Genomic DNA, 12,454 nt, shown 5'->3' with positions numbered 1-12,454 from the left:
GTGTATATAGTCTTTTACGTAAATGAGGTAGTTATGCCTAAAGTGTTACTTAATCTCTTTAACAGTTTTTTAGAGTTTTAGAAGTAAACATTATTTATAACTAAAATGAAAATAACATATTTTTTCATGCTTATTTTTTCCGTAATGATGGATTACCATTTAAAATATTGTTTTTATATATATATGTATATAGGTGTGTATATATACATTTATGTGTAAATATAAGTAACTGTATAATTAGGTTTTCATATTCAAATCTAATAATTACAGTGTATATTGAATGTATAACTTTTTTTTAAATTTGGCATTCATGAAAATATGCTTGTTTTTCTACCACTGAATTAATGCATTTTTATCACTATATAATTCTCTTTATTTGAATTGTGAAGCAAATTATTACTAGAACATCAAATAATTAAGACCAACAACTTATTCAATTATTTTTCCTATCCAGTGGCTTTAAATTATCTTTTTTCTAGTTGGTCTTTCTCATGGTCCCAAACTAATTCTTTGCTACTAAAATATAAGAATTAAGATTAAAAAAAATCAAGCTTCCAAGGTAATTAGAAATTAGTTTTTAAAATTAACCAAAAAATTATGGTTTCATAGTTGATAAAAATGATACACTCTCATGTTTAAAAATCAGACGTATGTACTAAATCCGTATTTTAAATTTGCTTAAGAGCCATTCTTCTGTTTCAGGAAATAGACATGACCCAGGCTGAAAACAGGTTCATTGTATACGAGAAGCTCATAGAAAGAAAAGGGAGAAACGAGTGAGGTTTTTCTGTTCCTAAAGCACATACACATGAGTCATCCTTGGTACTGGTTACTCTCTAGGTCAGCATTAGTCCCTGATCAGTAGTCTAATAGTTACTGCAAGAGTCTAGGCTCAGTGGCTCTGTCTTTTCCCGTTGTTCCCCTAAGTTGCATGTTGTTTTATGAAGAGTGGTAGGAAGTGTACCTTGACCTTGTGAGTTCTCATAACATTTTATTTTACTCTTCTTCCACTGCCTTCTCCTCATGTAACAGACTACTGAGCTGAGGTGTAAGTAGCATACGTAAAATGTTATTTTATAATAAACCAAGTTGCAAGGCCTTATGGTGACTCATCTTATAATGTTCTGTAAACTCTCTTTTCCTTTGTGGTCAGTTGCTAGTAGTTTTCCCCTTTGGGTGAAACAAATATCATTTACCAGGAGGTAATATGCATTTAAATATTTTATTTTTCTTGGTGAATATTGCTTTAGAAAGTATGTGCATTTTTTATAGCTACTTATTTTCTCTGTTGGTCTGTATAAACTATTTGCTTTGTTCTTCAATGTTTGAGACGTCATTTTATCAAATTACATGCTAATTTAGGCATATATTTTTTATCTTTGTCCTATTTGTTTGGCCTGTGTCATCTGTAATAGGTTTCTATATAATTAAATTTCAAGATAAAACTGACATCTTTCTTTTGTTACATGTGTTTTTCTTTCTGGCAAGCAAAAGAAGTAAACTGTGGATATTTAATATATTCATAAAGATGGAGAATTTCCCACTTGAGGCGAGTATACACTGGGAAGAAGATTATTAATAATAACAACATAGAGTTGTATAAGATTTTACTGTTTATGAAGCACTTTTATATATTATTGACTGTGCTTTTCATTAATACTAATTTCAGTAGTATTTTGTGCAAAGTATTGTGTCAGATATGGAAAGAATGACAGGAAATGTCTCTAATGCATATGTTTTACTGGAACCATATAGTAATAAATGACATTTTTTGGACTTGAATGCTTCTAGCTAATAATCAGGTTATACAGTATGCTTTTTTCCCTCAAACCTAAGTGTTCTTACGTTCTAGTGGACACCCTAGAAGATCTTCAGAGCTTGTATCAGGCACCTTAATCCCTTAGGACAGCTATTTGGCCTAACGTTACTGGAGAATAGATCACTAGCCCCCTGAGCACTTGTAACTATGCCCAAGCTCAGTCATTTGGAGCACATTATGCTGTTCTTGTCTTTATAACCCTCTGCAGAGGGGTGCAGACACATCTAATTGGCTAGCTCACTGAATTTTTCAGAGCTTGATCTCAGATTGATCTCTCACTCTTGCAAGGAAACCTTATATTTGTAATGACAGTATCAGAAGATAAATTGCTCAAAGAAAGATATGGGATAAGCCGACTAGAGCCATTAAGTGACTGAGGCTTAGAAATGAGGATGGAGAAGAGGATGACTTGAAGAAACAGAGTATTAATACTAAAAAGGAAAACAAAAACTCCATGAATTTCTGTCCTCTCTGTATGTTTTCCCTGCTTTCTCTAGCACCGAGGTACCATTAGTCTCTTCTCTATGGCTTTGATATTACTCTTAACTTTGTAGCGGAAATATGAAAGAATTAAAACTGACCTCAGTTTTATACCCCCTTATTTTAAATGATCTATATAATGGTTATATGAATACTTTAATTTTTCTACCAGTATAGAATTTCATCGTCAAGATAGTTTCTTCTTTGAGCAATACATATGAAACCAACATTTTTTAGTAGAAAAACTTGATTTTTCTCCAATTTAAAATTACCGAAATAGTGAACTACTTTTAAGAATGAACATGTAAGTAACTTCTCTTGCTAGGGCCTGTTTTAGAATTTAAATAGAGACAGATTTTTCAGAAAATTGAGATAACTGTGAGAGAGGAATGTTTTATAATGTTTTCTTGTTTTTGTACTTATTTTTGTAATATCATGTTAGTAATGGAAACCATCTAGATTTTTCTAAAGTTATTAAGCTTTCCCCTGAGGAGTTTAAAGGCATGATTGATAGCATATAAAATAAATACTTTTATTTCAAGATTTCTTCAGAGTAGGTATTAAAACTTCTTTGAGCAATTTATATCAGGGATATGTCAGTTTTGTTTAAGGTAAGTATGCCTTCTGAAAGCCAGGAGTAAGTTGTGTAGTGTCAAATTCTCCATTTCCTGTGAAATCTGTGTATAGATTGACACTATTCTGGTTTGATTGTGCTGATGATATTATATCTGAGTCCTATGCAATTGGATAAACGAGTATCCATCCAAAACTCTGAAATTTTGTTTCTTTTTTTTATTTCAGTGTATTCTATTCTGAATTTTGGAACCAAGCTAGCTGATTTTACACGTTTGATTTTGTGTTTACATATGCAAAAAAATCAAAACCACAATGTTACAGGTCTCTCACACCTTTCACTGTACTTCTGTAATAAAGGGAATCAGAATAATTTATTGGTTAAATAAGGTAACTATAAACCAATTTTTAACAAATTTGATTTTGAGTTACGATGATTGCGTATTCCAGGTACAACTTAAATTGCTGTAACTGTTTTGTTAAGTTCTTTTTTGGATAAAAAAATCTACTAAAATCTTATTTTTCTGAAATGTAAACTTAGCTTATAGTATATGCATCTTAATTAAACTGTTCTTGATTGACTTAAGGTAGTAATTTTGAATATTTTTTGTTTCCGTATTCTACGCATCAGTGGAATTCTAAGTGACTTAATTCCTTATTTCTCCAAATCCGCACATGGCTATGTATTTTTGGGTGCCTTTATTTCTTTTCAGCTAGTGCTTATATCTTAGTGTGCTCACTCCAGCAACTGAGTCTTCTTGATGAAATTTTCCAGTACATTTAATCTAAGCAAATTGGTGGGGTTTTCTTGGTGAAAGTAGGTAGCACATTAAATCAGAAAACCTAGAGTACTCATCCCGCAGATATACACATGGCTGACTCTCTCACTCTGGTTGTTATTCAGATGATACCTTTTCAGGGATGCCTTCCCTGGCCACCCTGTCTGAAATTTCAACTACCATCTTCAAATGTTTGGTATCCTCCTTCCTTGCTTGCTTGTTTGTTTTTTCCTTAGCACTTAACAGTGATATGCTATATATACCATTCTCTTTTTCTTCTTAACTGTCCGCCCCTTCCTCCCCCAACTCCCTTCTCTACCGCCTTCCTCCATGGCACACTAGCTTGAAAGGTTGGATTTTTGTCTGACTTTTACCACTGTATCCTCAGTGCTAAGAGCATTTGGTATGTAGAAGATACCCCATAAATATTTGTTGAAATAATTATTGAATGGAGGAATGAAAAGAAAGGTCCTAGAGAAAGAGACATTGAGGAGATAGATGTGGCAGTGATTGGGTGAAGAGAAGCAAGGATAGGGAGAAATTAAACAATGGCAGTGAGGTGTTATATCTGAGTTTTAGTGTGAAAATGACACCATTCTCTCATTTATTCAGAAGATATCTATTAAGTCTCTACTGTATATCAGGTGCAGTGCACTTAGTACTGGATATGCAATATAGAACAAAATTAGACATGGTCTTAGCCCTTAAGGAGCTTACAATTTAGTGGTTGAAATGGGCATTTATCAAGTAATTATGCAAGTGAATATTAAATTTCCACTGCCATGAAAGAGTATATAGTGCTCTTAGATCTCCGAACAGGAGGATTTAAAGTGGTAAGATTTTCTTGAGTGGGAAGTAATCATAAGGCCAAAGAATCTAGACAATTAAATAGGTTAAGAGGAGGGTAAAGAACATTTCAAAGAGGAAAGGGAACATGTCCAAAAGTTCTGTGCTGGGAGGGAGCTTGGTAAGAATGAAAGATTGTCAGCAAGCCACTGAGTGAGTGTGCTGAAAATGCAAAGAGTGAGATGGTGCAAGATGAGGCTGGAGAGGCAGGTGGAGGTGAGAGATGATTAAGTCTGCTTTTTAAAAAGATAATTCTCTCTACACTGTGGAGGATAGATTGGTCCAGATTAATTATGAGGCTTTTGTCGAGACAAAAGATAATGAGTGGTAATAGTTGAGACATTGGAGAAGAATGGGCAGATTCGAGGGAGAGTTAAGAGGTAAAAAGCATAGGACAAAGCCGACATTTGTTAAATACTCTGTGAGTTCAGGCTGCTAGGATGACTAGATTGCTTAAAAAAAAAATGGACATTTATTTCTCACAGTTCTGGAGAAGGGAAGTCTGAGATCAAGGTGCCCACAGATCCAGTATCTGTTGAGGACCTAGGACTTGAAGAAAAAGATTGTTTTCTGGTGCCATGAAGCTGGAGTGAAAGGTAAATTGTTTATGGTACTTTCAATACTTGGGCTATTTTCTTAATATTTATTCTTAACTTTTTCCTTGCTATTGTTAATAATATTTAAGTTCCAGAACACCCACTTGCTGATCCACTGTATAGACATTATTTTATTTCATTTAGAAACTTGTATCTGTAAAGTGACTTTAATTTATTTGAAAGAAGCATTTTATTGCTATTTTATGTAGAATAAGCATTACCACATAGAACCAATTAATACTATTATAACTATTAATCTGTATAAAATTATATAAATTTTTCTGTGTAAAAATTTTATGTAAACTTTTATTTACGTGAAAGCATACTAAAGAAATCACCCCGACAGTTAAAAGTTTGCCAGCTTGGTAACTATGACATTATTCATCTTTGGTACATTATTTGAAATTTGCTGTTTCTTTTCATGTGTTTATAGCTTCATTGCCTTGGGCTAATATTCAACCTATTAGTTGACTTATCACCATTCAGAGACTGGTAAATTAAGTGTCAGGCAACACCCACTTGAGTCTGAATGTGATTTCTTACTTGTATCTTTTCATAGCTATTTTATGAATTATAATGCCTAATAGAAAAGAAGGAAGGATTTTCTTGCATGTAAATTTCCACTGAATGCTCTGTGGGCATTTTCATATGGCAACCGTTTTAGCCAAGACAGAAACTTTGTTTCCCTCTTTATGTATTAATGGTGTTTTATAGGTTGGGTAAAAAATAAATTAAGGATAGAAAAAAAATTAACCAGAAATAACAGTATAATCTCTAGATTAATGCATGTTGCTGTTAGGTACTATATACTACATTTATATTCTATAAGAATGTTTAAAATAATGATATAAATAATAATTTAGCTTAAATCAATATAATGCTAGAAATTGAAAGTAGAGTTTGTATGAGAAAGACATTCAGGGAGTACAGTTTTGTAAATGTGTTATTATTTGCTAAAAATCAACATAAATTATGTATGTATGTTACATACATTTATTTTCAAGCTTAAAAATTGGACATGTAGTTTATATAGTTTTTCCTCAAAATAATTTCAATGCTAGTGATAGAAACTTAAATTTTTACAGTGGACATTTTATATGAATCTTTCACTGTGGTTTTATTTTGCATTGTTTTGCGTAAAAGTTGAAAAGTGAGCAGAAACTATGCAATCACTATTTTTCCCTTTGTTGAATTCAGGGATATGGGATTTGCTATAAAAGTGTGAGTAGGGAAACTAAATTCTATAAAATGAATTTTATGATCATTCAGATTTAGTACTTAAGACTTTATTATTTAATTAGTCTTAGGTGATTTGGGATATTCTGACCATCAACTAAATTTTTTAGTCTACTCTAAAGTGGTACTAATGGTGTTTTAGGAGAGTACAAATACATTAAATTCACTATACTATATAAATTAGCCTTCGATGGTTTTCCTCTTTGTTATGTTAATTTATTCTCATGACTCAGACTGGGGGATGCTTTTATTTTATTTTTTTTAAATTTCTAACTTTTTTGTTTACATGGGTCTTTTATTGCTGGATTTCTCAACTTGTCCTCATAGGACATAATGGAGAAAGTCCTCATAGGACATGATGGAGAAAGAAACATGTTCTAATAACATATTCTCAAGGTTAGCTTACAAAGGTATTCCTCTGTCAAACACTTGAGGGATCTTTTAGATGCTATTCATTTACACAGCAACTCAGTAGACTAGGTCAACATGTCTATGAATAAGTGGTTATCTTGAATATTTGAAATCGTTTAGATTTCCCCCAATTTTCTTAACATTTTATATATTGATTTGGTGACATTGCAGAAGAAAAGCACACTCATACTTTGACATTGGTTTTTGTACTTTTTCTTAAATATAAAACTTGGGGAAAAATCTTCAAATCATATAAAATTACTTTTTTTTTTTTTTTTTTGAGACGGAGTCTTGCTCTGTTGCCTAGGCTGGAGTGCAGTGGCACTATCTTGGCTCACTGCAACCTCCTCCTCCCAGGTTCAAGAGATTCTCCCTCCTTAGTCTCCCGAGAAGCTGGGACTACAGGTGTGCAGCTCCAAGCCTGGCTGATTTTTGTGTTTTTAGTAGAGATGGGATTTCACCGTGTTGGCCAGGCTAATCTTGAACTCCTGACCTCAAGTGGTCTGCCCGTCTCCGCCTCCCAAAGTGCTGGGATTACAGGTGTGAGTCACTGTGCTCAGCCCCTTATAATTAGTTTTTAAATATGCTATAAAAAAACTTTAAAAAGTTGAATTCAATAAACATATATTAAATTTTTTTTATGTATTTTGCATTGTGTTGGGGGATCTAGGGATTGCCAAAATAGTGAGTGAATAAATGTGGAGGGGATAAACTATGCCCAGAAGATTTATCTTATAATTAAAGGCTTATTTTGTGGAATACCAGTATTAAGAAGACACTGAATATAATTTCATCACCTAAATCTATAATTGATGGAGAAAAAGCTAGAGTACACAATTCATGGGGAAAAGAGAAGAGGGCTTTCATTTAAAGAGCATACCAGGTTTGGCATGGTGGCTAACGCATATAATCCCAGCCCCTTTGAGAGGCTGTGATCGGAGGATCGCTTGAGCTCAGGACTTCGCGATTAGCCTGGGCAAGGTGGTGAGACCCCATCTCTACAAAAAAAATAATGCTGTACGTGGTGGTGTACACTTGGGCAGTCTCAGTTATTCGAGAGGCTGAGGTTAGAGGATCACATGAGCCCTGGAGGTCAAGGCTGCAGTAAGCCGTGATCACACCACTGCACTCCAGCCTGGGTGACAGAGTGAGACCTGGTCTCAAAAAACAAACAAAAACCAACATACCTTCTTGGCAGCCTTGCGTAAGGTGATATGTGTGAGGATGGATTTAAATATCAGGGTTTATAATTCAATAGATAGGATAGTTTGTATGCACATAACCATAATAGTCATACTATTTGAAAAACTAAGTGTTAAAAGAAAGGCATGCTGTTCAAATTAGAGAAGGGAAAACACAAGCAGATGTGTACATGTGAGGACTGGATCTTTAAAGAACAGAATATTTAAAATTTCAGTTAGAATATGTTGAGCTGATGGAAGGGTCTAGCAACTGACTGAGAGAGGTGAAGGTCATTGGATTTGAGATGTACATATTGTCAAAGTAAGAGACATTGTGTCAGTCTACATGTGCAGATGTTGCATTCATGGTTATTCTGTTTATAAGTACAAACACTTAAACTTGACCACTTAAATATGACATATGGCATTGCTAAATATGACTTGATTTTCTGAAGTAGAGAGCTATTCTTGGTTAAGTTTCTTTTGATTTATGCAATAGTTACATTTCTAGAAAATTCAGTGTGTATTAATTAAATCCTTATAAAAAGTACTGTGTGATATGAAAAAAGACATTTTGTTTTAGGCTTGGATAATTGTTGCTGCCCCTTCTCCTTCATGAATAGACACTGTAAGTCATGGAGAACTTGGATCAGTTTATTTTGTAGCATGTGCCGTACATTTGTGCATTGCAGGATATCTACCATTCCTGTAGCTCACCCATTAAGTGCTAGTGGCATCCTCCAATTTTTTTTTTTTAAATTACAGTCTAAACACATTTTCAGAATGCCCCCATTGAGCATTTCTGGGTTAGAGGAAAGAAGGCACAGAGCAATATGTGGATTAGACCCAAGGAGAAAGCTTCTATTTTGCACAGTGACCAATATGATAAGAGATGTGAAGCAGGGAATCACCTGGCAACAGAAGTTCAAGTATGTTCCTGAAATAAAATTGCCGTGAGGCAAGGTGGTAAAGTTTTCTTACCATCTCAACCTCCTGTCCACATTTAACTTCTTTCCTCACACCATCTCTAGCCCAGGTTTACCTGGTAGCGTGGTTATGTTAATATACCGGTGGCCCCAGTGAGAATTCTTGACTGGTTTTGGTAAAGTGTATAATTTCAGCATACTTTCTAACTAAATTAGCATTTTTCTTCCTTTCTACTATACTTCCAAGCATTTTTTTTTTTTTTTTTTTTTTTTTTTTGCCATTTGAAGGCAGTCACAAAAGATGCCTGATATTTCTCATGTAAATGTTTCTCTATTTTTTTCTTGCTATTAGGTAAATGTGTTGCATAAAATGTAATCTTTGTATTTCTGTTTGATTGTGAACATATCCAAATGCACTAAAATGCATTGGAATCAGTGAAGATGATCATTGCAGTTTTATCTTTTGTTCAAATTGGTAAACTTTTAATAGAGCCACCTTTGGCCAACTTTAACAGTTTTTGTTGTCTTGGAAGAATCATCTCATATTCAGCAGATTACTTCTAATGATCCTGATAAATCAGAAGTATTACTTTCAAAAGATTAATGTTATAAAGTCTAGCCTTGTTGAGCTATTTCGTTGTTGTGCTTGTTCTAAATTTGGTGACCTTTGTAATGTGGAACGGTATTCTTCATTTTAAATAAAATTTAGAGTGATTTAAAAAATGATTATTTACCTGGGGCATTAAACCAAGTCTGATGAGGTTTTTAGCTTCATTTGTAATGTAAAACCCATAGTGAAGATTAGAAGTAGTTCCTGAAGTATGCATACCTTGTGAAATATGTTTCTAGTTTCAGTATCTTTCCTAGGGGAAATGCCCATGCTATGGAAATCACTATGATTAGCATTAATTGTTATGCTTCTTGGGTCTCCTTGCAAAGAAGCCAGACTTGTAAAAATGAACCTCTTTTTTTTGCCCTGTAAAGGTCATAGCAACAGACATTATCTTAAAATGGAATAGTATAATGGTCTCTTGACTGATTTAAATGGTAATATGTAATAATATACAATTACATTTTATGGGTGATATGGGTGGTATCTTTCATTAAGTTACATTTCTTTCATATTAAAATATATAATTTTATGTGAGAAAAATTGAATATTTCATAAAATCCAATTTGTTCTTGTCCCTTAACCTTACCTTTAATATATTACTTATTCTGTGTTTTAAACTGGTTGAAAATAATTTCTTCTCTCTCTCTGTTTTTATCATAATCTTGAAAATGAATCAGTTAAATCAATTAATTAATTTCAGCTGCTTTTAAGTTTGTCTTGTGGAGGGTTTCTTCCATGAGATTTTCATAAACTATAACTGAGTTTATATTTACCCTACAGTGAATTTTTAAATTATCCTTTGAAAATTCACATTGGGGTAGCTTATGGTATTAATACATTTGAGGAGAATTATTTCATCATCTTTGATATATGATACAGCTGCTTGTTGTTTTGTTTTCATCACCACAGATTCCTGAAAAGTTTGTGAACACTGAATTTCAAAATCTTCTATTTTCCCCACTGCATTATATTGTAATCTTAGTATGTTTTATTTGAACTTAGAGTACTGAATTAATACTTATTTATAAAATTGGTGTTTGTATTTTTAACAAGAAGATACATTTTTTGAGTTTTAATTTTTATCTCCTTAGAAGGCAGTCCAAAAACATACTAGAATTGTGATGCATAAGGAATTTAATTATAGTTTCTAAGTCTTACAAAATAAAAAGTATTAATTGGTGTTATTTGTTAAAATATGTCATAAAGAACAATATCCTAACTGGGGGTATTGCTTAAGAGCAATCTGATTTAAGAAAAAGACAAAAAGTAAGATCTTAGGGTATCGTAATTTTGTAAATTTTTGTTTCTTGGAATATTTAGAAAAATTTATTTTAAAATGTCTCTTGGAATAGCTGGGCTAGAAATGGTGGTTCAAGGGTGCAAGGAGATTGTAGAATCCTCTAAAGGGAATGTTTTTTACTACCATGGCAGGGAATAGATGCCTTATAGATGGGAGCTGTGACTCATATGAAAAACCTTCAAGACAATTTCAGGCTTACTGTGGTCACTTTAGTCTAGGTCTTGGCATTTGATCAATTGAAGATTTTGAAAAAAATATATTTCTCTTAACACACTATGGTAGCCAGTCTACGAGATGGGTTCCATTGATTATCACTGCCTAGTAATCATGCTCAAATGTAGTTCCCTGCTGCACTGAATTAGGTTGACCAGTGTAATCCAGAAGATACTGCAAAAATGATAGTGTGCGACTTCAAAGGGTAAGTCATAAAATAAATTTTGGCTTCTTCCATCCTGTCTTTTGGATTGCTTGCTCAAGGTGGGACAGTTACCATATCATTTGTATGCTTAAGCAGTCCATGGAGAGGCCTATGTAGAGTGGAATTGAGGCTCCTACCAACAATCAGCACCAAGTGGTTGAGCAATCTTGGGAATATATCCTCTAGTCTTAACCAAGCCTGCAACCTTGTGAAAGAGACCCCAAGTTAGAATCACCTGGTTAAGCTGCTACTGAATTCCTGATCCATAGAAACCATGAGATAATGAATATTTATTTGGTTTAAGCCACTAAATTTTAGGGTAATTTTTTATGCAGGATACAGAAGTAATATACACAGAAATAAAGGCAAAGTTTCAACTATGTTGATTGCTCTAAAGGAAAGGTACGCATTACTATACGAGTGACCCAACAGACTTCTGTTTTAATATGGAGGTTTGGGAAAAGCTTGTGAGCTCAGATTCAAAGAACAGGAAAGACATTCCTAACGGAACAACATGTGAACTGGCCCTGTTGTTGATTCAAGATTTTTTTGCTGCTTAGCTCAGCAAGGTCCGTGTTCTCGTCTCATGACCAGGAAGAAATAGCCACGTGGACATTGAAGAGTGAGTGAGTGGAGTAGATTTTATTAGGTGAAAAGGAAAGCTCTCAGCAAAAAGAGGGGTCCTGAAAGCAGGTTGCCGGTTGCCCACTTCACAGTTGAATAAAAGGGCTTTTTACATATATACCGATGGGCTGGGTTCTCTATTTGTATAAAGCGCTAATTTCTGGTAGCTCCACCCCATTCCCCCTGTGTGTATGTGGGCTCTTAGTTGGCTGTGGATGTATTTAGGCAAGGCCCCTGTGCAAGTTCCCTTATCTGCACAAAACATGGGTTGGAGTTTCTCCAGGGATCCTTCCGTTACTATCTGTCAAAAGCAAGCTGGTTAACCCCTTTCATTCCCTCCTTCAGCAATTGCTGTTGCGAAAAAATGGACGATGACCTCTCTTAACTGCTTCCTGCTGACAGGAGGCGCTGTTTTGGAAAAGTGGCAGTTAGGGCTCCTCCTGACATCAGTTTAAGGGTCCTGGGAAGAATGGCATGCCCATGCGTGGTTTCATTTGCGTCACCATTTGAAGTTTAATGGCCTCCAAGCAAAAAGGACCAATTTGGGTTATTAAAAGACATATATCAAAATGAAACAAGGGGGTAAGGACCGCTCGAAAATCCCAAGGCTGCCAATGTGCTCAGATAGCTGGTAGCTAGCTGTAGTTATACC

At 34.3% G+C, this 12,454-nt stretch overlaps 1 protein-coding gene across 6 annotated transcripts in view; it reads left to right on the top strand.

Moving 5' to 3' along the window:
• Positions 1–12,454, top strand: part of METTL15 (methyltransferase 15, mitochondrial 12S rRNA N4-cytidine) — a 231,915-nt gene that overhangs the window by 14,021 nt on the left and 205,440 nt on the right. Inside the window, exon 2 of one of the 6 annotated variants that reach the window (XM_063671036.1) lies at positions 1,489–12,454. This exon is cut by the window's right edge and continues 24,538 nt beyond it. The exons of 4 other annotated variants lie outside the window; for them this stretch is intronic. The gene's annotated coding sequence lies outside the window, so the exon portion shown is untranslated. The remainder of the gene's footprint in view (positions 1–1,488) is intronic. One more of the 6 variants, XM_063671037.1, reaches the window with a different exon arrangement.

This window comes from Pongo pygmaeus, chromosome 9, assembly GCF_028885625.2.
Source record: "Pongo pygmaeus isolate AG05252 chromosome 9, NHGRI_mPonPyg2-v2.0_pri, whole genome shotgun sequence".
NCBI classification, from domain to species: domain Eukaryota; kingdom Metazoa; phylum Chordata; class Mammalia; order Primates; family Hominidae; genus Pongo; species Pongo pygmaeus.
Note: the sequence above shows the minus strand (reverse complement) of the source record. Positions and strands in the feature narration are given on the sequence as shown.